We start from the raw sequence: 22517 nt of genomic DNA on the forward strand, positions 1-22517 counted from the left end.
GTACTACAGCTGGATAGGTGTTTCAGCTTAATATTGCAACAAAGGTAAGACATATGACAGATGGTGGAGCTTTTAAGGAGGGGGAAAAGATGAGGGCAGTGGAGGGAGGGGGTTGTATGCAGAGGGAAGAGCTACTATTTGATGCCATTTGTGAGTATGTGAGTGTGGCAGGCATGGTTGAGTTCCTGAACCTATTCTATGAGAAAAAAAGCCCTGCTTACTACTGACCTCTGAACTCTACATCACATTGTGTTAATATTCATTTTAATTTTCCAGTTATATGCAGATGGAATAAGTAAACAGAGATTTTCTTTTTATGATTACGTGATTGTAGCTTCAATGTCTCTGATCAGTGCAGCAGATGGCAAAAAAAAAGTTATTTATTAAGCTGCCAGCACTAATAATTCAGTAGCAAACAATACAACCCATTGCCTTTAACATACTGTTCTCTTTCATAAGTTGCAGCTCTTTAACTACCATATATAGGCCACAAGAGGGAACTAATCCTTCCTTATAAATAGTAACATGTCCTTGTGGAGTTCTGAGTGATGCATCTATAGACAAAACAGACGTACATGTACAAATAAATACTACCATCAGTGCTTACTGACTCACAGCTGTATTTTTATCAGACTACCAAATTCCAAGTGAATTTCTATGATCTGAAATTGACATTTTCAGATACAAATCTAGTAGCAATAAGACAAAACTGTGTGTCTCTTGAATACTTCTGACTTGCTGCTAAGTAAACCTAATTAATTTTATGAAATACCTCTTAACAGTTGTAAAGGATCACTTTACTTAAAGCAAACTCAAAGTAAAGTTAAACCAAGTAACCTGATGACTGACAAGTAAGTGGACATTAACAGACGGAATGCCCAAATGTTCAGGTGTACTCTGAAAGAAAACTAAAGAAACATGCAAACACATTTAGGTGTCAGCATTAATTCTTACTGTTAGTTTACTAGTTTTAAAGTTTTTTTCTTAAGCTGCAGAGAATCTTGTGACTGCTCTAAGTTGCCAGTGCACTGCTTGAGTCTAGCTGTCACATTTAACCAAAAGTGTCTACAGAATGTCAGAAAAGACAAAAAACATATTTTGCAATACTTTGGCACTATGCTGCCACCTTACTCATCTCCATGCAGAACAGATCCTCCTCGGATACCTTATGTGAAATACAACTTTTGGTGGGTTGAATCATCCACTAGCTTGGAGATTCCAGCTTTGAGAGTTCCTCGGTGATCCTATCCTATCACACTATCTCCTGTAGCACTTTTTTATAGTGTGAAGTTAATGAATAGGGATGAGGTTGGGGTTCACCACTACCACTGGTTTGAGAATTGATGTCTTTTGTGCAAATTTGCCCAGGAGAATTTTCTTAAATCATAATGCACTGTGGGGACTTTGAGCTATGGCCACCAGGCCTAGAAGGACCTATGGGGATGAGTTGGGGGCCACAGAGCTGTCATAGCGTCAGTGAAGGAAGCTGTTGTAGAAGATTAAGGGAAGTTAGGAAATTGTACTTTTATTCTGATTGCTAGCCTTTTTGGGCAATGGATTATTTTGCTGAATTTTTTGTTGCTCTATTATTATTATTATTAATTTTACTTTGTCTGTGTTTTGAGGTCAGTGGTCAATTTTAGCCGTTGTGCAGTCCATAGCAAAATCTTTTTGTTTGTTGCAAGGCCTCCTTTTTAAAAAATTGGCTTCTGCTAGAGGGTGGTATTTTGGGGGTTTATTGGTCTTTATTTTATGTTGATAGGGCCTTTTTTTAAGTTTGGGGTGCTCAAAGTGCAGAAATGACTTGTTACCGATCACCTGTTCTTGAAGCTGCCTTTTGGTCACAGCATGCAGCTGCATTGTTTGAAAAAAGAAATGGCAAACTGTGTGCACCTAAACCACCTTGCATTCACCAAACCCCCTATCCCAATAGTTAATGAAGCGCTACCCCTGTGGCTGGATAGGATGGGTCTTTGCCTTGATCTTCCTAAGAACCTCAGCACCTCTAACACAACAGGTTGAGTGTATAAACATACAATGTCACAGGAATTCACTGAAAAATAATACATAGTAGTGCTATATCAAAGAATACAGGCACCACACCAGGTAATAAAGGCAAACTTAAAGAGGAGCTCCAGTCTAACTCCAAAAAATTTAAAGTCAGCAGCTACAAATACTGTAGCTGCTGACTTTTCATATAAAGACACTTACCTGTCCAGTGATCCAGCGCTGTCCACACCCCAGACTATTCTTCAATCAGCTTTGGGTGGAGGCGCCAGCATATTAGGTAAGGGAAACCCGCAGTAAAGCTTTCCAGCTTCACAGTCAGTTACCTACTGCACATGCGCAACCCGTGCCGCTCTTTGTGAATGGTCCTGCATTCTTCTAGGACCTATATATGAACCAGAAGGCTGCGGGAGGAAGGAAAAGGGGCCGAACATCCTTGTAGAGCACCGTGGTGATCTGACCCAGAAGTGGGAGCGGGTACCTGTCAAAACCTGGTACCCGCTCCCCCCTCCCCCCAAAAAAGTGCCACATGTGGCAGTGGGTAAAGTTCTGCTTGAATATATTGCCATTCTATATGGTTTGTAACTAGGCAAGCATAAAATGGATTAACAATGGTAATAACCCAGTTTAGCATAAAGTGACTAACTATAGGTACTAGGCATAAGATGACATTTGGCATCCAGATCAGCATAAACAATAGCAAGGCCACCTTAAGTGCAGCAGTGAGCAGTAGTAAAGTTTAACCTACTGAGTGCTGGAACTATGCTACCAAAGCGTTATTATGGTGGTGATGCTAGTTCTAGTCCGACTGGGTATGCACTGCCCAAAAGAAAATGAGGATTGTAGTGGAGGAGGCAGGGGAACAAAGGGGATTTGCAGGATAATTATTATCCTTTGAGATGTTCTTCTGCTGTCTATCTTTGGGGCCCTTTAAGAGTGTCAGTGCACTTATTGACAGTCCCAGTTAACCTGCATGCAGTATAGGTACAGTATAGATACAATATAGTCTCGGCACAGGTTCAAGGTAGATGTGGTTCAGATGAGGCAAAGGTTCAATGTAATGCAGTATAGGTGCAGCCTAGGTTTGGAATAAGTACAGAGGCCGAGGAAGAAGCTTGAAGCTTTGAAACACGTCCCTGTTCATCCCAGTGACAGCAGCTACAGTATGTTCCATCACAGTGCTCTCATATCCTTTCTGGTGGCCAAGGCAGGGTCCCCAAAAAAAAGGAGAAAACAAATTTCTTCATCGGTTTAGGCCAATATGTATTCTTCTACATATTTTTGGTAAACAAAATCGCAATAAGCATACATTGATTGGTTTGCGCAAAAGTTATAGCGTCTACAAAAGGATCTATTTATGGCACTTTTATTATAAAATTCTTTTTTTGCGGTGATCAGCGATTTTTAGTGGAACTGCGACATTGCAGCAGACAGATCGGACACTTTTTGCCAATTTTTTGGGACCAGTGCCATTTATACAGCGATCAGTGCTAAAAATAGCCACTGATTACTGTATAAATGTCACTGGCAGGGAAGGGGTTAACACTAGGGGGCGATCAAGGGGTTAAATGTTCCCTAGTGAGATCTTTCTAACTGTGGGGGAGTGGACTGACTGGGAGTAGAGAGAGATCGCCGTTCCTAATCACTAGGAACAGACAATTTCTCTCTACTCCCCCGACAGAACAGGGATATTTGTTTACATTGACAGATCCCCGGTCTGGCTCTCTGTGAAGCAATCGCGGGTGACCGGCAGACATCGCAGGCAATGGCCACAGGCATCGGCTCCGGCGGGTACTCAGGTACTCAGATGAACTGTGACATGTACTCGGGTACTCAGATGGACTGTGACAGGTACTCGGGTACTCAAATGGACTGTGACAGGTACTCGGGTACTCAGATGGACTGTGACAGGTACTCGGGTACTCAGATGAACTGTGACAGGTACTCGAATACTCAGATGGACTGTGACAGGTACTCGGGTACTCAGATGGACTGGTGACAGGTACTCGGGTACTCAGATGGACTGTGACAGGTACTCGGGTACTCAGATGGACTGTGACAGGTACTCGGGTTCTCAGATGAACTGTGATAGATACTCGGGTACTCAGATGGACTGGGACAGGTACTCGGGTACTCAGATGGACTGTGACAGGTACTCGGGTACTCAGATGGACTGTGACAGGTACTCGGGTTCTCAGATGAACTGTGATAGATACTCGGGTACTCAGATGGACTGGGACAGGTACTCGGGTACTCAGATGGACTGGGACAGGTACTCAGATGAACTGTGACAGGTACTCAGATGGACTGTGTGTGACAGGTACTCAGATGAACAGTGACAGGTACTTTGATGGGTGGTGACAGGTCCTCTTTATGGCGGGGGGGCAATCAGTGTGTGTTGGTGTACACTGTAAGTGGTAATGTGATGTTACTGCAATCTCCTTCTCACACACGATCAGTGTGTGAAGAGGAGAACCTGGTAACATCTCGTTACCGCCAGGGGCGGATCCAGAGCCTAGTCTCAGGAGGGGCACTGCCAGAAATATACATTTTTTTTGCGGACAATTTATCGGGGAAATGGCTGTTGTTGGTGCTTTAATCATCCCAGCACCATGGTTGTTATGGTGTCAGGATGATTGAAGCGCATTATTTCTATTATTACATTGTAATATAAAATGAAATCATTCAACTCACCATAATGCAGAATCAGTGGGAACCCCGAGCGTGTCACCTGCCACCGTTGCCTGCCACATTTTGTGGATTGTCACTTGCCTGCCACCAGATGCAGATTGACACCTGCCACTAGATGCGGATTGTCACTTGCCACACCTTGTGGATTGTGACTTGCCACGTCACCTGCCACTGGATGCAGATTGTCACTTGCCACGTCATATGCCACACATTGTGGATTGTCACTTGCCACGTCAATTGCCACTAAATGCTGATTGTGACTTGCCAAGTCATATGCCACACATTGCGGATTGTCACTTGCCACGTCAATTGCCACTAGATGCTGATTGTCACTTGCCACGTCATATGCCACACATTGTGAATTGCCACTTGTCACGTCAAATGCCACACATTGCCGATTGTCACTTGCCACGTCATATGCCACTGGATGCAGATTGTCACTTGCCACGTCATATGCCACTAGATGTGGATTGTCACTTGCCACGTCATCTGCCACTAGATGTGGATTGTCACTTGCCACGTCATATGCCACTAGATGCGGATTGTCACTTTGCACGTCATCTGCCACTAGATGCGGATTGTCACTTGCCACCAGATGTGGATTGTCACGTGCCAGGTAAGGTGGTGTTTTGCTTTTTTCTTGCTTCCTTGTCCCAGAGACAGGCAGCAGAGAGATAATGTAATCTCCCTGCTGCCCACGCTACCTGCACAGTGAGGGCGGAAGTTAATGCAGAGATGTGGGGGCGGTGAGAGATGATGTCATCTCTCTGCTCCCCTGCCCGTCGGCTCGCTGATTGGCCAGCCACCCCCCACACACACACCTAGCCTGCTCAGCCTTAGTTTCACCCGCCCATCCACACACGGAGACGCCCGTCCAATGCGCTCTCTCTCCCGCCTGCCTGCCCGCCCTCACACGGAGCTGCCGGACACTTAGCTCAGCTGTCTGCTGTATCATATAGGATAGGACTCCTCGGAGGCGCCGCTCCAGGCTGCCTGGTGTGTCACAGACTCTCCCACACTCACTGAGTTACTGGCTGCTGTCTGCTCTCTCTGAGACTCACTCTGCTGTATGCTGTATGTATAGGATTAGGAGGCGCCGCTCCAGGGCAGGCTGTGTCACATCACAGTCACACTCACACCGGCCGCCGGTCGGCTCGGCTGAGAGTGTGACTGACGCTGACCTGACTGACGTCACTCGTTGCTAACGCCAGGGCCGCCTGGCGTCTAGCAACGAGTGCAGGGAAGAGGCTCTACCCACCTCCTTCCTTCAGTGTTATTGACCGCCCGCCGCCGCCCGTACCACACGCGAGTCTCTCTCTCGCTGATGATCGGCACATGAGAGAGAGAGAGAGACTCGGGCCTGCACAGCGGCCGGAGCGGAGTGGCAGGATATAAATAACATTCAATTTCAGAGTGTCAGTGTGTGCTTCGGGGGGGGCAATTGCCCTGTTGCCCCCCCCCTGGATCCGCCCCTGGTTACCGCTCTATGTTTACATTTAGTGATCGGCTGTGAAAGGATCACAGCTGATCACGTGGTAAACAGCCGCCGGCCAATGGCTGTTTACCAGCGTCGGTGACCAGCAGTGTTCCCAGGGTGGTACCATCTGTAATCGGTCGTGACTTCATCACAGCAGATCACGTGGTAAACAGCCATGCCCAATGGCTGTTCACCCCCCTCAGTGGTCTCTGCGACGCGCCGCCAACCGAAGGTACAGGGCTGCTCATACACGATCGCGCTCATGCCCTGTTTAAATGGACGGACGTCTGCCCAGAACAAGAGCCGCACCGCCTGCCCATCATATGACGGCTGGCGGATGGCAGGCGGTTAAAATAACATCTTCTTGTCTCTAGTAAATCTGGGCCTAGCCTTGCTCATTGAAATTGTGCTGCTTGGCTGTTGGCCAAGTGTATATTATTGTGTCATCTGCATTCTCCTAATTCTTTTAGAAGTCACCCACCTGTACTCTTTTTCTCTAGTACATTTCTTAGTCCATTCTCCTTCATTGAAAACATTTCTGCAGCTGGCCAATTTTAGGCTGCTGTATCTTTTATAGTCTCTTAAAATAGAAGTTCAATCAAATCCTAACTATACTTAAACCTGCTCCCACCCACATTCTAAGCCTAGTCTAACTACCCTATAAAGGCAAGATGTCTATACTTACCTATGAGCTCCAGTCTGGTCACATGATCTCTTCAGCAGTTGGCTTCAATGAAGAGGAGAGAACGCTGACACACTGCAGAGCCTATGTAGTAATAGACTTACTATGGGGTATCCATTGTTGTCTGCCCACCCTCTTCACTGTTGCCGACACTGGGAACCAATCATGTGACCAGACCAGAGCACCCTCAGCATAGGTAAGTATAGACGACTTGACTTTGCAGGGTAGTTAGACTAGGCTTACCAATCAGTCCTAGAAACAAACAGAATTGAAGTCCAAGATTTGTCCCCCCTAGACTTCAATAGCCTCTTGGTGAACCAAACCTAGGCAGATTTACCTATTACTATCAATGGGTAATCAGAAAGAGTGACACCCATATAATAACTGAAGCCAGTAGCTAAACTGGATAGCCATATACAAAGGTCTTAACCCCTTTCTGCCAGTGGGAACTAGCCCTTTAATAAGATCTTAATGCCGGAGACATCTTTTGGGCTTCCCAATCTTTTGATCACTGTGATTACAGGGGTCTTGTAATAGGGAGCCCATCCTATCAGCTACCGATTGCAAACAGTGACCAAGAGCTGTCATTGACAGCTTAGTGCTGGGGGCATGTGATTGAGTGTACTTCCAGCATGGCCATTAGTAAGGGCTTAAAATCTACCTCTACCCAGACTATGAGATTAGGCTATTTTTTTATAATCTGCAAAAATTTGTAAAAACAAACCAACCTCTCTAGGTGATGTGAAGTTATTTATTTGCAAAGATGCACTTTCGGACAAAGTGCACATATCTGTTTTTGCCCTGACCTAAATTATCCCACCATCCATACTAGATTGCACAGCTGCGGCCTCTGGTGATTGTTTACATCCTATTCAAAAAGCAAATGCCCATGGGACTTTTGAGGGATCACGCATATTGATATTGAAAAACAAAGCTTGCCAAAAGAAAAAGAACAAAGTAAGGTATCATTCTTAGACATCAAACACTTAAAGTGGAAGTAAAGCCATCCATTTACTAGTTTCAAAAAACAGTTTCATTTCCGGCTTGTGCCACAAATGTAACACTCCCATTAACGCTCCCATTGGTTGGGTTGGTTGACCAAACTGTCAAACCATCCAATGACTGGTGTCATAACTGATCACATGTGCAGCATCATGGCAGTTGTAGATTAAACAGAGGCAAAGATGGCAGCTTCCTTGGCTGAAAACGATAGGGGGGTTTACATACACTTTAACCACTTGACCCTACGGAAGATTTACCCCCCTTCATCACCAGGCACTGCGTTATTTTAACTGATTATTGTGCGGCTGTGCGACGCTGCACCTAGACAAACATTCATGTCCTTTTTTTTCCCACAAATAGAACTTTCTTTAGGTGGTATTTGATCACCTCTGCGGTTTTTATTTTTTGCGCTATAAAATAAAAAAAAACAGACAATTTAAAAATATATACATTTTTTTACTTTCTGCTATAAAACATATCCAAGAAAAAAATTTTAAAAATCTAATTTATTTATCAATTTAGGCCAATATGTATTCTGCTATATATTTTTGGTAAAGAAGTTCCAATAAGCATATATTGATTGGTTTGCGCAAGTTATAGCGTCTACAAACTATGGCAGGGGTAGGCAAGCAGTAGCCTTCCAGCTGTTGTGGAACTACATTTCCCATGAGGCATTGCAAGCTTGTTATAAGCAACCATTTTTTTTAATGAATTCCATCCAGTGTGTACTACTGTGAAGCTGTGATTGACCACAGCTATCACATGGTACAGATGCACTGCAATTGCCCCTGTCTGTACCATGTGATCACTGTGACCAATCATAGAGATCAACACAATAGTACACAATGAATGGATATGAATTGAAGCCATTCATTGTGTACAATTGCCATGAGATCTGCTGTGATTGGTCACAGCAATCACATGGTACCGGCAGTGGCCGGGTGCACTGATCGGTCATGTGCTTTGTCCGGTGGATACAGCAGGTAGCTGATCGTGCCACAGCGTGGCTCATGGGGCGTATGTGAGCAGGTGTTCCGGCTCAGCCTTCATATTACCGTAGGCAGGACAGGAAGAGGTTAAATCTAAATTCCAGGATGTTTAAAAAAAACCTTTGCAGTGCCCCTCCCCCCTCCCCTTACATTATAAGGGTTAAATTCTCATTAATACTCAGGGTAGAGGAATAATCTGTAATTAGCAATGAGCTGAATGGACCTGGGTTTGCTTTGGGAAGGGTTCACTGAATGTTATATCTAAACCCTATTGAAATCAATGGGAATTCCCCCAGAAGTTACTAGGGCAGTTTCAATTAATCCCAGAGGCATGATGGGACTTGTAGTTCTGCAACAGCTGGAGGGCCCCAGGTTGCCTACCCCTGAACTATGGGATATTTTTATTTATACATTTTTTTACTAGTAATTGTTGCGATCAGCGACTTATAGAAGGACTGTGATATTGTGGCGGACAGTCAGGACACTAACTGACACTTTTTGGGGACCAGTGACACTAATACAGTGATCAGTGCTAAACAATATGCACTGACCTGTACTAATGACACTGGCTGGGAAGGAGTTAACATCAGGGGCAATCAAATGGTTAAATGTGTGCTTTGCTACTGTGGGTGGGGGGGTTGGCTTTGCATTGCCCTTGCTTAGCAAAAACACAGGATCCATGCCTTTCCTACTGACAGAAGAGCAATCTGCCGTGTTTACATAGGCAGGCTGCTGTTCTGCTTGTTTCCCGAAGCATCGGTGGGTGCTGGCAGAAATTGGGTCTGCCGCACCCGCCAATCATTTCCCGCTGTTTCTAATCACAGAGGAAGCGTTCCAGCAGCAACGCGCGTGCCCCAGACCCAGGTGTGCAGGATCAAGTACTACATACGTGATCCTGCGCAGCAGAGCCGCCTTGCCGCTGTATATATATACAGTATACAGGCAGCAAGTGGAAAGAATCCCTGAATGTTATATCCAAAACCTTATTGAAATCAATGGGAATTCCCCCAAAAGTTACTAGGGATTCCTTGAGCAAATGACAATTTCTCCCTCTATGATAACTATGCCTGCAAGCAATGATCTTTTTTTGCTATCTGTAAGTGAGGGGATTCTTCCCACAAATGTAAAAATCATTCTTCCTGTAGTGATTGTCAATTTAATGTACCAGGAGTTGTAGAAACAATAAATTTTAGCAGGGGTTTCCTGAGACCAAAAAGGTATTTCAAGGGTTCCTCCATGTTAAAAAGGTTGAGATTGACTGCTCTACTCTGATTAATAGGATGGTATTACAGGGTGTGCTCAAATTATATCAGGACAGTGTTTCCATAATGTACCGTACATGTTACTTATACTGTACATTTATATAATCTCTCTATATAGGGTAATAGTGAGCTTTATTATCTCAATAGATTTGACAACCAAAATATTCATGCAGAGTAAAAATCTAATATTTTGTTTTTAGAGTTAAAGGTTTAAAAACACTAATTTTTTATATTAATTAAAATAAGTCAAAAAATGTGGAAAAACAGAACGAGAACAGCAAAAATAATTATTTTCAATGAACTTTATTCTGGCAAACGTAAAAGTGTTTGCAATCATTTATTTTCATGACATGAATCAAATCAGAGAATGCTACTGCCAAATACTTGCTAAATGAAAATCACAAAGGTTTCTAGCAACTGTTTGCCAAATTTATAGAAATTATTCAACTTTCTTATTTTAACAAATGACTGTAAAGTTGACCTCAATACAATAAATAATATTACACAAATTGTTTACTGCCATCTTGTGGGCAAACTAGGCAGCGACTGAAGGTGATTCTTATCTAAAAATGGAGCTATACTGCCATCAGGTGTCTAAGTGTTAAAATAGATATTAACCCTAACTGGATGACAATTAGCTTACTCTGTGCACTGTGTCTAATAAACAGTTTGTAGGCATTTTGGGGTTGATTTACTAAAAGGTGCAAGTGCAAAATCTGGTGCAGCTCTGCATAGAATCATCTTCCAGTTTTTTTTTTTTCTGTCAAAGCTTAATTGAACAAATTGAAGTTAGAAGCTGATTGGCTACCATGCACAGCTGCATCAGATTGTGCACACTCTTTTAGTAAATCAACCCATTTCTGTCTACTTGCACTAACTCCAGCACTGGCTGTACATCAGTGCTCTGGACTGGCTTCCTGATAGCTCTGGACTGGCTTCCTGATAGTTCTGGACTGGCTTCCTGATAGTTCTGGACTGGCTTCCTGATAGTGACAGTACAACAGTCTTGACCCTTTCTTATCTTTTGGGCAGAGGTGCAAGTGTAGAGCCCTGACAAAAGTTAGGCTAAATTTAGTTTTTGGCTTCATTGTACTAAGTGGAGAAATTAACAGTTTTTTTGGCCTGGTCTGAGTTTCCACAAGGTCAGTGGTTGATTACTTCTATAAGCTTCTGGAGGAAGCTTCCACAGAATAAAATAGGAGGGTCAACCACTGATTTATGAATATTTATCAGACGCCAGACAATCCCTGGAAAGGGGTTTCCCAGAGGGTGGCTATAGAGGTGAGGTGATACATGTTTGGGAGGCCTTTTTAGAGTGTTCTTCCTAGATTAGGAGGGTTCCTCTTCTCCTGGGGCTGCCGTCCCTGGGAGGCAGTTAGTGTGAGACAAAACTTGCAGTTGGGCCTCAGCTGGTGTTAGGCTGAGAGCCTGGTGAAGATTGCTGAAGTGACCTACTGTTGGGCATTGCTCTGGAAGTCCCAGTGCGGAGAAGGATCTTTTTGTCTCCCTCACTGAGAAGTGTTGTGTGGAAGCTGGGTGGCAGACAGCTCCTAGGACATTGTAAGTAAGGCCTGTTTTTTTGGGTCTTTCATGTGTGCCTGCTACTATAGGATTTAGGATAAAAAGTTTATCATCATGTTGATCACTGATATCATTTTGGAGTATTCTGAACCCTCTAAATCCCCTCCTGTTCAAGTTTCTGCAATAAAATCCACAAAAAGACATCCCCTAGACTTAGTGTTTGGAACTGTGTCTGTGGCAGGCAGCCTTTGTACCATACCTCCCAACTTTCTGAGATGGGAACGAGGGACACCTATTAGCAAAAGTATGTAGGCACAGGACACACACCCCTGCCACCTCTGCCACCCCCCACCCCCCCCCCTTGAAGGACAATTGTAAAATAATTAGTTAAACCCACAAGTGCTTTTTGTTTACCACTAATATTCCTTTATACTGGCTTTTGGAACTTACAAATGCAGCAATTTATAAATCGGATGAAAGGTTTAGCACTGGGAAACACTTTTTTATAATTAAATATATAACTATATAGATCAGACCAAAATGAGGGACAAATGAGGAGGAAAGAGGGACAAAAGGGATTTTGTTCTGAATGAGGGACAATCCCTCGAAATCAGGGACAGTTGGGAGATATGTTTGTACTATTGTGGGAGAACCTGTTTATTTTTAACGGAGATGGCTACACTAGTAAACATAACTATGGAGATTAATAGGGTTCTTGAAAAAAAATTTTTATAAGACACACACAAAAAAACCCACCAAATATACATACTGTGCATTAAGATAAACTATGTACCAAAGTATAAATACACCTCTCCTAATTACTGAATTCAGGTGTTTCAAGTAAAGGGTACTGTTAATGCCTCTGCACACAATGACATTTTTGACAATTATGCAATTCCTAACTTGTAGCAACAATTTGAGGATGACCTTTTTTTATTCCAGCATGACTTTCCTCTGTGCACAATTCCAGGTACATAAAGACAGGTGGAGAATAGAGTGGCCTGCTCAGAACCCTGAAATGTATCCTGTTGAGCAGCTTTGAGATAAATTATACTCCAGGTCTTCTCGTACAACATCAATGTATGACCCAACAAATGCTCTTTTGGTTGAATGGGCAAAATATATACACCCCACAGACACACTCCAAAATTCTGTGGAAAGCCTTCTAAAGAGAGTGGAAGCTATCATATCCCAATAGGGTTCCGCTCTATATTATTGCCTGTAGTTTTGGAATGGAATGTCCAGCAAGCTCATATAGGTGTGAAGGTCGGTCTATAGGAATTAGTCCTTTCTGATTGTCACTCCAGCAGACAGCAGTCAAGCTAGCTAGATTGATGAGGCCTTCAAGGGTAGCGGGAGCCTTAACTCTGGCTAATTTGTCTTTAAGAGCTTCGGAGCTGATAATGGTACTTAAGAACCACCTCATTCCATCCGGTATCTGCAGACCATTTACAGAAATCAATGGTATAATCCTGAACGGGGCGTTACCCTTGTTGCAAGTTATGAAGGGTAGTCTCTGCCATGGCCATGCATTGAGGATCATCGTAGAGCTGTGCCATGGCCTCGAGGAACGTGGCGACAGTATTGGTCACAGGACTTTTATGCTCCAGCAGGTGGTGTGCCCATGACTGGGGTTCTTTAGAGCAGAGGGAGATGATAAACCTGACTTTTATGAATTCCAGAGAAAAAGTCCTTGGCTGAAGTGCAAAATATAGAAGGCAAGCGTTCTGGAATGCCCTGTAGTTTCGTCGGTCCCCCGAGAAGCATTCGGGGACTGGTACCCTGGGTTCTGGAGGTGGCATCACCACATCGGAGCAGGGGCAGAATGTTCATGGGCAGGAGCCGCTGAAGCAGAGGGAGCAGCAGAGGGATTCAGGCTAACAGGTGCAGAAGACACAGCAAGGTTCTGTAGGCAACCTTCCAGCTGAAAGTAACCTTCTTGCAGGTTCTTCACCACTTGGGTAAGGGCAGTAACAGGAAGTCAATCTGGAACAGGCACGAGCAGGGCCATGAAAAAAGCCTGTTTCAGAGCCAGGAAAGATGCCAGAACAGGTCAGGGTAAGCGGGGACGGTAACAGGTAGACAAAAAGGAGCAAGGAACACAGGATACAGAGCTGACGATAATTCAGCGATTTGTGAGAGCCACTGGAGTCCTTACATAGGCCAACAAACACTGGTAATTAGGATGTTTTGCATACGTAAGTTCGTTGTCTTAAATGTACGTTTGCCGTTGTGTGCCGGTTGCTAATGTGCATGCGCAGACTGGCGTGGCCATATTGGATATTGGCATATCTGCTAGTTCTTCTCCGGATTCTTCCCTGATATTGAGGGAACCATTAATGACAACATATATTGTGACATACTGAAGCAGAGCATGATCCCCTCCCTTCGAAGACTGGGCCGCAGGACAGTATTCCAACATGATAACAACCCCAAACACACCTCCAAGATGACCACTGCCTTGCTAAAGAAGCTGAGGGTAAAGATGATGGACTGGCCAAGCATGTCTCCAGACCTAAACCCTATTGAGCATCTGTGGGGCATCCTCAAATAGAAGGTGGAGGAGCACAAGGTCTCTAACATCCACCAGCTCCGTGATGTTGTCATGGAGGAGTGGAAGAGGACTCCAGTGGCAACCTGTGAAGCTCTAATGAACTCCATGCCCAAGAGGGTTAAAGCAGTGCAGGAAAATAATGGTGGCCACACAAAATATTGACTCTTTGGGCCCAATTTGGACTTTTCAATTAGGGGTGTACTCACTTTTGTTGCCAGCGGTTTAGACATTAATGGCTGTGTGTTGAGTTATCTTGAGGGGAAAGCAAATTTACACTGTTATACAAGCTGTACACTTACTACTTTACATTGTAGCAAAGTATCATTTCTTCAGTGTTGTCACATGAAAAGATATAATAAAATATTTACAAAAATGTGAGGGGTGTACTCACATTTGTGAGATACTGTATGTGTGATATCACCGTGATCATTAGAGCAACAGCAATAATTCTAGCAAAAGACCTCCTCTGTAACGCTTACATTTTTAACTGTCGCCTATGGAGATTTTTAAGTGTCAAAGTTTGTCGCCATTCCACGAGCGGGCGCAATTTTAAAGTATGACATGTTGGGTATCAACTTACTCACCGTAACATTATCTTTCACAATATAGCAAAACATTGGGCTAACGTTACTGTTTTCTTATTTTTTAATTAAAAAAAGTTGATTTTATTCTAAAAAAAATTGCATTTGTAAGACCGCTGCGCAAATACGGTGTGACAAGTATTGCAATGAATGCCATTTTATTCTCTAGGGTGTCTGAAAAAATAAATAATGTTTGGGGGTTCTAAGTAATTTTATATAAAAAAAAAATATTTTAACTTGTAAACAACAAGTTTGAAAAACAGGCCTGGTCCTTAAGTGGTTAAATATGACCTTGGAGGTCCCTTTAGTCTGCCTGTAAAGCAGGGCATCTGTATCGTGTATAGAACCTGCTGCAGCAAAACTGACATATATAAAGAAATTGGCCATAGAAAGGGTATAGGGGCCTGGGTACTGCCCTGGGGGACATGTATCAATGCAAATATTTAATTTTTTAAAATATCGTGTTTAACCACAATACTGGACACTTTCCCCCCTTCCTGCCCAAGCAAATTTTCAGCTTTCGGCACTGTTGCTGTTTAAATGACAATTTCGCTGTCATGCTACGCTGTACCCAAACAAAATTTTTATCATTTTCTTTCCACTAATAGAGCTTTCTTTTGATGGTGTTTGATCACCTCTGTGGTTTATATTTTTTGCTAAACAAATAAAAAAACACTGAAAATTTTGAAAAATAAAGTTTTTCTTAATTTCTGTTATAAAATTTTGTAAATAAGTACGTTTTCTCCTTCACTGATGGGCACTGATGAGGCTGCACTGCCTGGCACTGATATGGTGGCACTGATGAGCATGGATGAGGTGGCACCATTGAGGTGGCACTGATGAGGTGGCATTGATGGGCACTGATGTTGTGCACTAATATGCGACACTGATGAGCACTGATAGGCGGGACTGATGGGCACTGATATGCAGCACTGATGGGCATTCATTGGCAGCACAGATGGGCACTCATAGGTGGCACAGATGGGCACTCATAGGCAGCACAGATGAGCACTGAAAGCTGCACTGATGGGTACGTATGGGTAGCACTGATGGGCACTGATAGGCGGCACTGATGGGCACTGATAGGTGGGCACTGATGGGCATGGATGGGCACTGATAGGTGGCACTGATGAGTGGCACTGATTGCCACTGATAGATGGCACTGATTGGCATCACTGATTAGGAGGCACTGTCAGGTATTGCTGGTGGGCACTGATTGGCATCATGTGTGGGTACACATTGCCACCCATGACCAGGGATGCCATACCTGGTGGTCATCAGTGGTGGCCATTCCTGGTGGTCCCGGTGGCATCCCTGGTGGTCCTGGGTGGGCATCCGAGGGGGGCTGTGCTAATAAACAATCAGCACAAATCCCCCCTGTCAGAGGAGCAGCCGATCGGCTCTCCTCTATTCGCGTCTGTCAGATGTGAGTGAGGAAAAGCCAATAAATGGCTCTTCTTGTTTACATTATGATCAGCTGTGATTGGACAGAGACTCTTTACCTAGATCAGAGTTGCGGTGTGTCAGACTGACACGCCACAACAACGATCGATGCAATGCACGCCCCTGGGGGTACGCAGCGGCTTGTTATCCTGACCACGTCATATGACGTCCGGTCAGGATATTGCAACCACTTTGCCGACGGCATTTTGCTATATGGCGGACAGCAAGTGGTTAAAGGAGCACTGATTTTAATGATGCTTAAAGTGAAAAAAATTAAAATGTAAAATTCCTTTAAATATAGTCCTTGGGGGTCCCCATAGTCTGCCTGTAAAGTGGGCCATCTGTTTCATGTATAGAACCTGCTGCAGCAAAACTGACATATATATGGAAAAAAATGACATTTAAATTGATTTTCCCTGCAAGATTTCATTATTTTGTAAACAACGGCTTGGGGAGCCAGTATGTATGAAGAGGCTACAATTTAGTGCATTCGGAACAAGATTAGAGATTTTTTGGATAAAGTCTGGTTTCTCTTTAGCAGACTTTGGATGCAAATAACACATTTTTGCACCATAGTGAGCAAGCCTCATGTGAAGAAGCCTCATTATAGTACTGTAAACTCATGCCAAGATAACTTTTTTTTTTAGATAAAGTCAGTGACCTCATCATCATCATCCCCCTCCATCCTCATTATCACTGGAGCCAACTTCGCAAGCTGAGCTGTGGGAAGTGGGTCGGAAGACAACAGCTCCACAATGTGATGGAGTAGAGTGGCTGCTCTCTACTCTTCCATGATGGCTGCTTCGTTGGGGTTGGGTGCCTCGCCCTTACTTTTCTCCTCTGCTCTATCCGGCATCCAAGTCGCATCAGTGACCTCATCATCATCACTTTCCTCCTCATAATCACTGGAGCCAACTTGGCAATACGCTGTGGCTGGGGGGAACATGACTGCCAATTTGTTGTTTATCAGTGTTCTTCCCTCTCTGTAGGCTCATGTTATTCCCTTCCTCAACCTCAGAACCAACATCTGAATCAAGTAATGCCTGTGAATCATCAAGAAACAAGTGGCTGATGCTGTGTTCAAGGAGGCAGAATAAGCTGCTCTGGCAGCTGCAGTGGATGGCGCACCAGTCTCAACCTGGGTTATAGAGAATGAGAAGGATGAGGATGGTTTAGTAAGCCAGTTCACCACCACCTCTGCATGCTGTGACAGACATGTAAAAACTATAAAAAAAAATCAAAAAGGGGGAACAACAGCGTCACAGTCAGAAAAACTGCAGCTGACAATTTGTGAGCACTAATGCCGCGTACACATGATCGGACATTCCGACAACAAGCTCCTATTGAACACTTGTTGTCAAAATGTCTGATTGTGTGAACGCGGCATTAAAGTTATGTAATGCTGTAATGTATGTGATGTTACACTAACACTACACTCACAGTCTACACTATGACGTAGGCTCTTTACCATGTGATCAGCTTTGTCCAATCACAGCTGATCACAACGTAACTAGGAAGTGACGGTTATTGGCAGTTCTCTATTCACTTAATTTAAAATAGATTCCGCGCTTAGGATAATATGGGTTGCTGCCCACCCTTATTGGGTTCCCAAGGGAACTTACAGAGGTAAGTATAGAAAATGGGGTGATTGGCGCTACCCTATATGGTGCTAAATGGTTAGTCAGGAAGCAGCATAAATATACTGGATTCCTAACACCAGATCAGCAGTGAGCGTGCTCCCTCACGGGGATAAAGTATGTGAATAGTAAACAAATATCAGTGCTCAGAAAGCGTATGTATCTACAATCTAAAGGGTGAGTGCGTATTGGAGGATATAGTATAAGCTAAGTCCAATTAGCTGTGATTAAATATTAAAAATAAAAATAGAAAAATAGAAAACTATATAAAAATCAATGATAGCATATAGGACTATATAGCATAAACGTGCAAGGGTGTCCAGGTAAATACACACCCTATCATACAAATATTGGGCCTGTGAGCATAACCCACTAATATAGTACAATAAGTCCACTTTCAAACATGAATATAATTAGTTAGCCCAAAAATTGATCGAAGTCAAAAAAGCATACATGTGAAAAATAAATAAATAGATAGTCCCAAAATGTTCAGTGTTCCATATATAAAGTGACTTCCGTGCTCGACAGGTAATGTGACTGTAGTGATCCCCCAATGGGTCCCCACTCACCGGAGGTAGATACCCCTGCAGGGGTGATAGGCATAGAGTGGGTGGCTTTATATGGCTTTCCTCCTTAGTAGCTGTGTCGGCCAGTCTGTTCCTCCATCAAGCTAGTATCTCTGTTCGGTCAGGATCCAGGTATGGCTATTCAGAGCTTCCCAGGGCGTTCTCCATCACCAAACGGCAGAGTCCTCACAGAAAAAACAAGGGGCTCCCATTGTGCAGTATTTAAGTAAAATTTATTAAACTAAAATATGGATAGGTTTAATAACAAACAATCGCTGGACAACAAAAGCGAGGAACTGTGGTAGAAATGGTAAGCACGGAGCCGGTCCGTGGCGTGCGTACCATCTGCGTTCCAAGCAGTGTCTTCCGGGTGTGACGTCATCAGGACATCAGTGCACATCAGTGAAGGAGAAAAATGTACTTATTTACAAAATGTTATAAAAGACACAAGAAAAATTTTTTGTTTTTTTTCGAAAATACCACCAAAAGAAAGCTGTATCTGTCTCAAAAAAATTGTCAAAATTTTGCTTGGGTACAGCGATGCATGACTGCGCAATTGTCATTTAAAGTGTGACATCGCTGAAAGCTGAAAACTGGCCTGGGCATGAAGGGGGAAGTGCCCTGTATTGAAGTGGATTAACAATCTCACATGGTAGAATGCAGAGGCGTATGTACACCCATGGAAACAGTTTACATAAATTTTGAAGGGAAAGAAGATCTTCTACTAACAATGGACACTACAGACAAGCAGAGGGGGCACTTTTATACCTTGCAACCACTACATATGTAGCTAAAGCAGCTGCCATGTCACTTGCCTGCAAATGTGTATGTAAACCACAGCAAAGGGAATGGAATTTTATGAAAAGAGCCATGCTAAACCTAAAACAGACTCAAGAAATTAATCAGAAGATTCTCTACAAATGGTGACCCAGAACTCATAAGATATATGAACTCAGATTTGGCAGGTGATCTCAGTGCTCACAAATCTACAAGTGGTTACCTGTATAGCCCAATATTCAAGTCCACAGATCTCAGTGGCATTATTTTCTACAGAAACTGAATATATCTTGGCAGTTTATGTTTTTCAATACATTGTTTGTTTGTGGTCACTATATGAATATCTTGCAGAATCACTGTATTGGTCAACTGTTTTATGCGTGGACAATCAAGAATTTTCCAAAGAACCTAGTACATGAAAGTGATTGTAAGGGTCCGTTTTTATTTTTATTTTTTAAATAACAAACATACTTGCCTCCACTGTGCAGCTCGTTTTGCACAGAGTGATCCCGAACCTCGTCTTCTGGGGTCCCCCGACGGCTCTAGCGGCTCCTCCCCGCATCAGATAACCCCTTAGGACAGTGGTTCTCAACTCCAGTCCTCAGGACCCACCAACAGGCCAGGTTTGCAAGATTGCTGAAATACATCACAGGTGATATCACTTGCTGCTCAGTGATTGCCGTATTCTAGTCTGCAACTCCCCCAAGGTAATACTTAAAATCTGGCCTGTTGGTGGGTCCCGAGGACTGGAGTTGAGAACCACTGCCTTAGGAGAAGCGCTCTCTGAAGGGGGTTACCTTGCAGGCGCACTCTCAAGTCCAGCATTCGGCGGCCATAGCCGCCGAATGTATGACTCGGCCCGGCCCCCCGGCACCCGTGTCATTGGATTTGATTGATAGCAGCGGGAGCCAATGGCTGCGCTGCTATCAATCTATCCAATCAAGAGCCGAGAACCCCAGGCACAAAGACAGCGCATCCCCGCTGGGTCAAGTTCCAGGGCTCAGGTAAGTAAAACGGGGGGGCTGGGGGGCCGGTCACTGCCAGGTGTTTTTTCACCTTAATGCATAGGATGCATTAAGGTGAAAAAACACGAAGGTTTACAAATGCCAAGTACCATTACCTCCAAGACCTTGAGGAATAAAATATGATTGTGCTTGAATTCTGTGAAACTGATGAGATATAACTGGAATGCCATGAAAAAAACACTATTACTTCTTCAGTTTGGAGAACTCTGAAAGAAGATGGGACTTTTAGGAAAAGTAGGTGGGAATGTTCACATGCTGTTTATACAGACATAAGTGCAACAACTCATATAATGTGCTGTGATTTACTAGGTCTGCCACCAGGTGGCAGCGTGGTAGTGGTATGTTTAATCTTTGAGTTACTGTAATAGTCTTCTTTTTTTAAAAAAAAAATACATTTTTATTGAAAGTTATTCATTAACCACACAAATTGTTATTTACTTTAGTCATATGTATCCAACACGGTTACATTGATTTAAAAAAGTTTTGCGTAAGTATAAAATACTTGATAACCTGTACCAGTCTACCCCTAATAAGTTCAAACTGTATGCATGGACAGGCCACCAAATTAATTATATAAATGGGTTCAACTGTAATATTTTTACATGTGAAATGTCATGGTTATGATGTAATTCCCTGTCTTTGTTCTGGTAGGAGACAAACCTGCACCAGCTATCCAACACAGAGACATGATCTTGCCCCTGTAAATTGCATTTGTAAGACCTCATCTTGAATGTTCAGGTACGTTTAGGGCACCAGTAAACAAAAAGGACGTTGGGGAACTGGAGACTGCAGAGCAGGGCAACCAAACTGATAAGTGGCATGGAGGAACCTAACTATGAGGAAAGATAAGCTGAACTGAATGTATTCTCTCTTGAGAGGAGGAGATATTATCACATTGTATAAATACATAAATTATCCAGATAATGAACTTGGTGAACGTTATTCTTTTAAAAAGGGGGCACTCTTTGTATCTAAAAAATGTGTTTATCTTTTCTTGCACCCGAGAGTCCTCAAGAAACGTAGCCTTGTTATAGCTAAGCCATTACACTAAAAACCTTGGATTGAGAGTAACTTGGTTTTAGAGCGTTTTGCAAGACAAGCAAGCATTTTTTATAAATCTTGACTTGATAAACGAGCGATGTCTTGATATACAAGTAGCGTCACATCACAATTGAGTATAAAAGATTATATTCAATGAAGGTACGACATTTAGCAACTTACATGGTTGATGAATAAAACAGGCACATCTAAGTATGGAGGCATCCAGGGTAAAGCTGTCCACATAGACCATCCTCCGCACCGCCATCAACTTCATCTCTTCCACGCTGTGCTCTACAAGCACTTCAAGCCTCACTTTCAGATCGCTCTACTGCAGGGTAGTCTTCCCGGTCACGATTGCAGACTGACAGCGGTGAGAGCCGGCAGTGCGGAGGATGGTCTATGTGGACAGCCTTACCCCGGATGCCGGAATACTTAGATGTGCCTGTTTTAATCATCATCCATGTGAGTTGCTAAATGTTGTATCTTTAATAAATGTAATCATCTTGCTACACTTAGAGACTCCTCTCTTCTCTTTTATACTCTGTAGCTCCTGCTGGATTTTGTTTCTAATCCCCTTGTGGAGGCTTCCATTTGTGGATGGATATTTTATGTTTACACAACCTGGTCACATTGCTATAATCTTTTTATATGGACTATAAACTGAAGGACTTATGAATAAATGGTTGTGGAACGAATCATCTGAGTTTCCATTATTTCTTATGGGGAAATTCGCTTTGATGTACAAGTGCTTAGTATTACAAGCATGTTTCCGTAACGAATTATGCTTGCAATCCAAGGTTTCCTGTATTCATCATCTTTAAAACAGTAGTAAACCGAAGGTGGTAAAAAAAAAAAAAAAAAGAAATTCCTGCAAGGCAATGTCATAGTGTACTAGTATGCATTACATACTATGCCGATGCAAGCATGCTGAGAGCCGTGGATTTCATCTTATATCATGATGACTGTATTCTACTACTACTTGTAAGTGAACTACAATAAATTACTGTGTTTTTTTACCTTACGGGCTTTACTATTTCTGCCTTTTTTCTATTTGGGTAATGCTCAATTGGTGAGCAGCTATCATATCTACTCTGGTTTTGGAGCTCGATATATCGGTGGCCATATACTATTGGAAGGTTGGACCTCCTGTTTTGTTTCATCTGTATCATTTGGAGAGTGACGCCACAATTTCTTGTGATTCACTTGGGTGTGGTGTGCCTTTCCATACACACAGAAGCTGGTGAAGGGTCCCTTGTATCTTC

Source organism: Aquarana catesbeiana, linkage group LG10 (genome assembly GCF_042186555.1).
Source record: "Aquarana catesbeiana isolate 2022-GZ linkage group LG10, ASM4218655v1, whole genome shotgun sequence".
Lineage (NCBI taxonomy): Eukaryota > Metazoa > Chordata > Amphibia > Anura > Ranidae > Aquarana > Aquarana catesbeiana.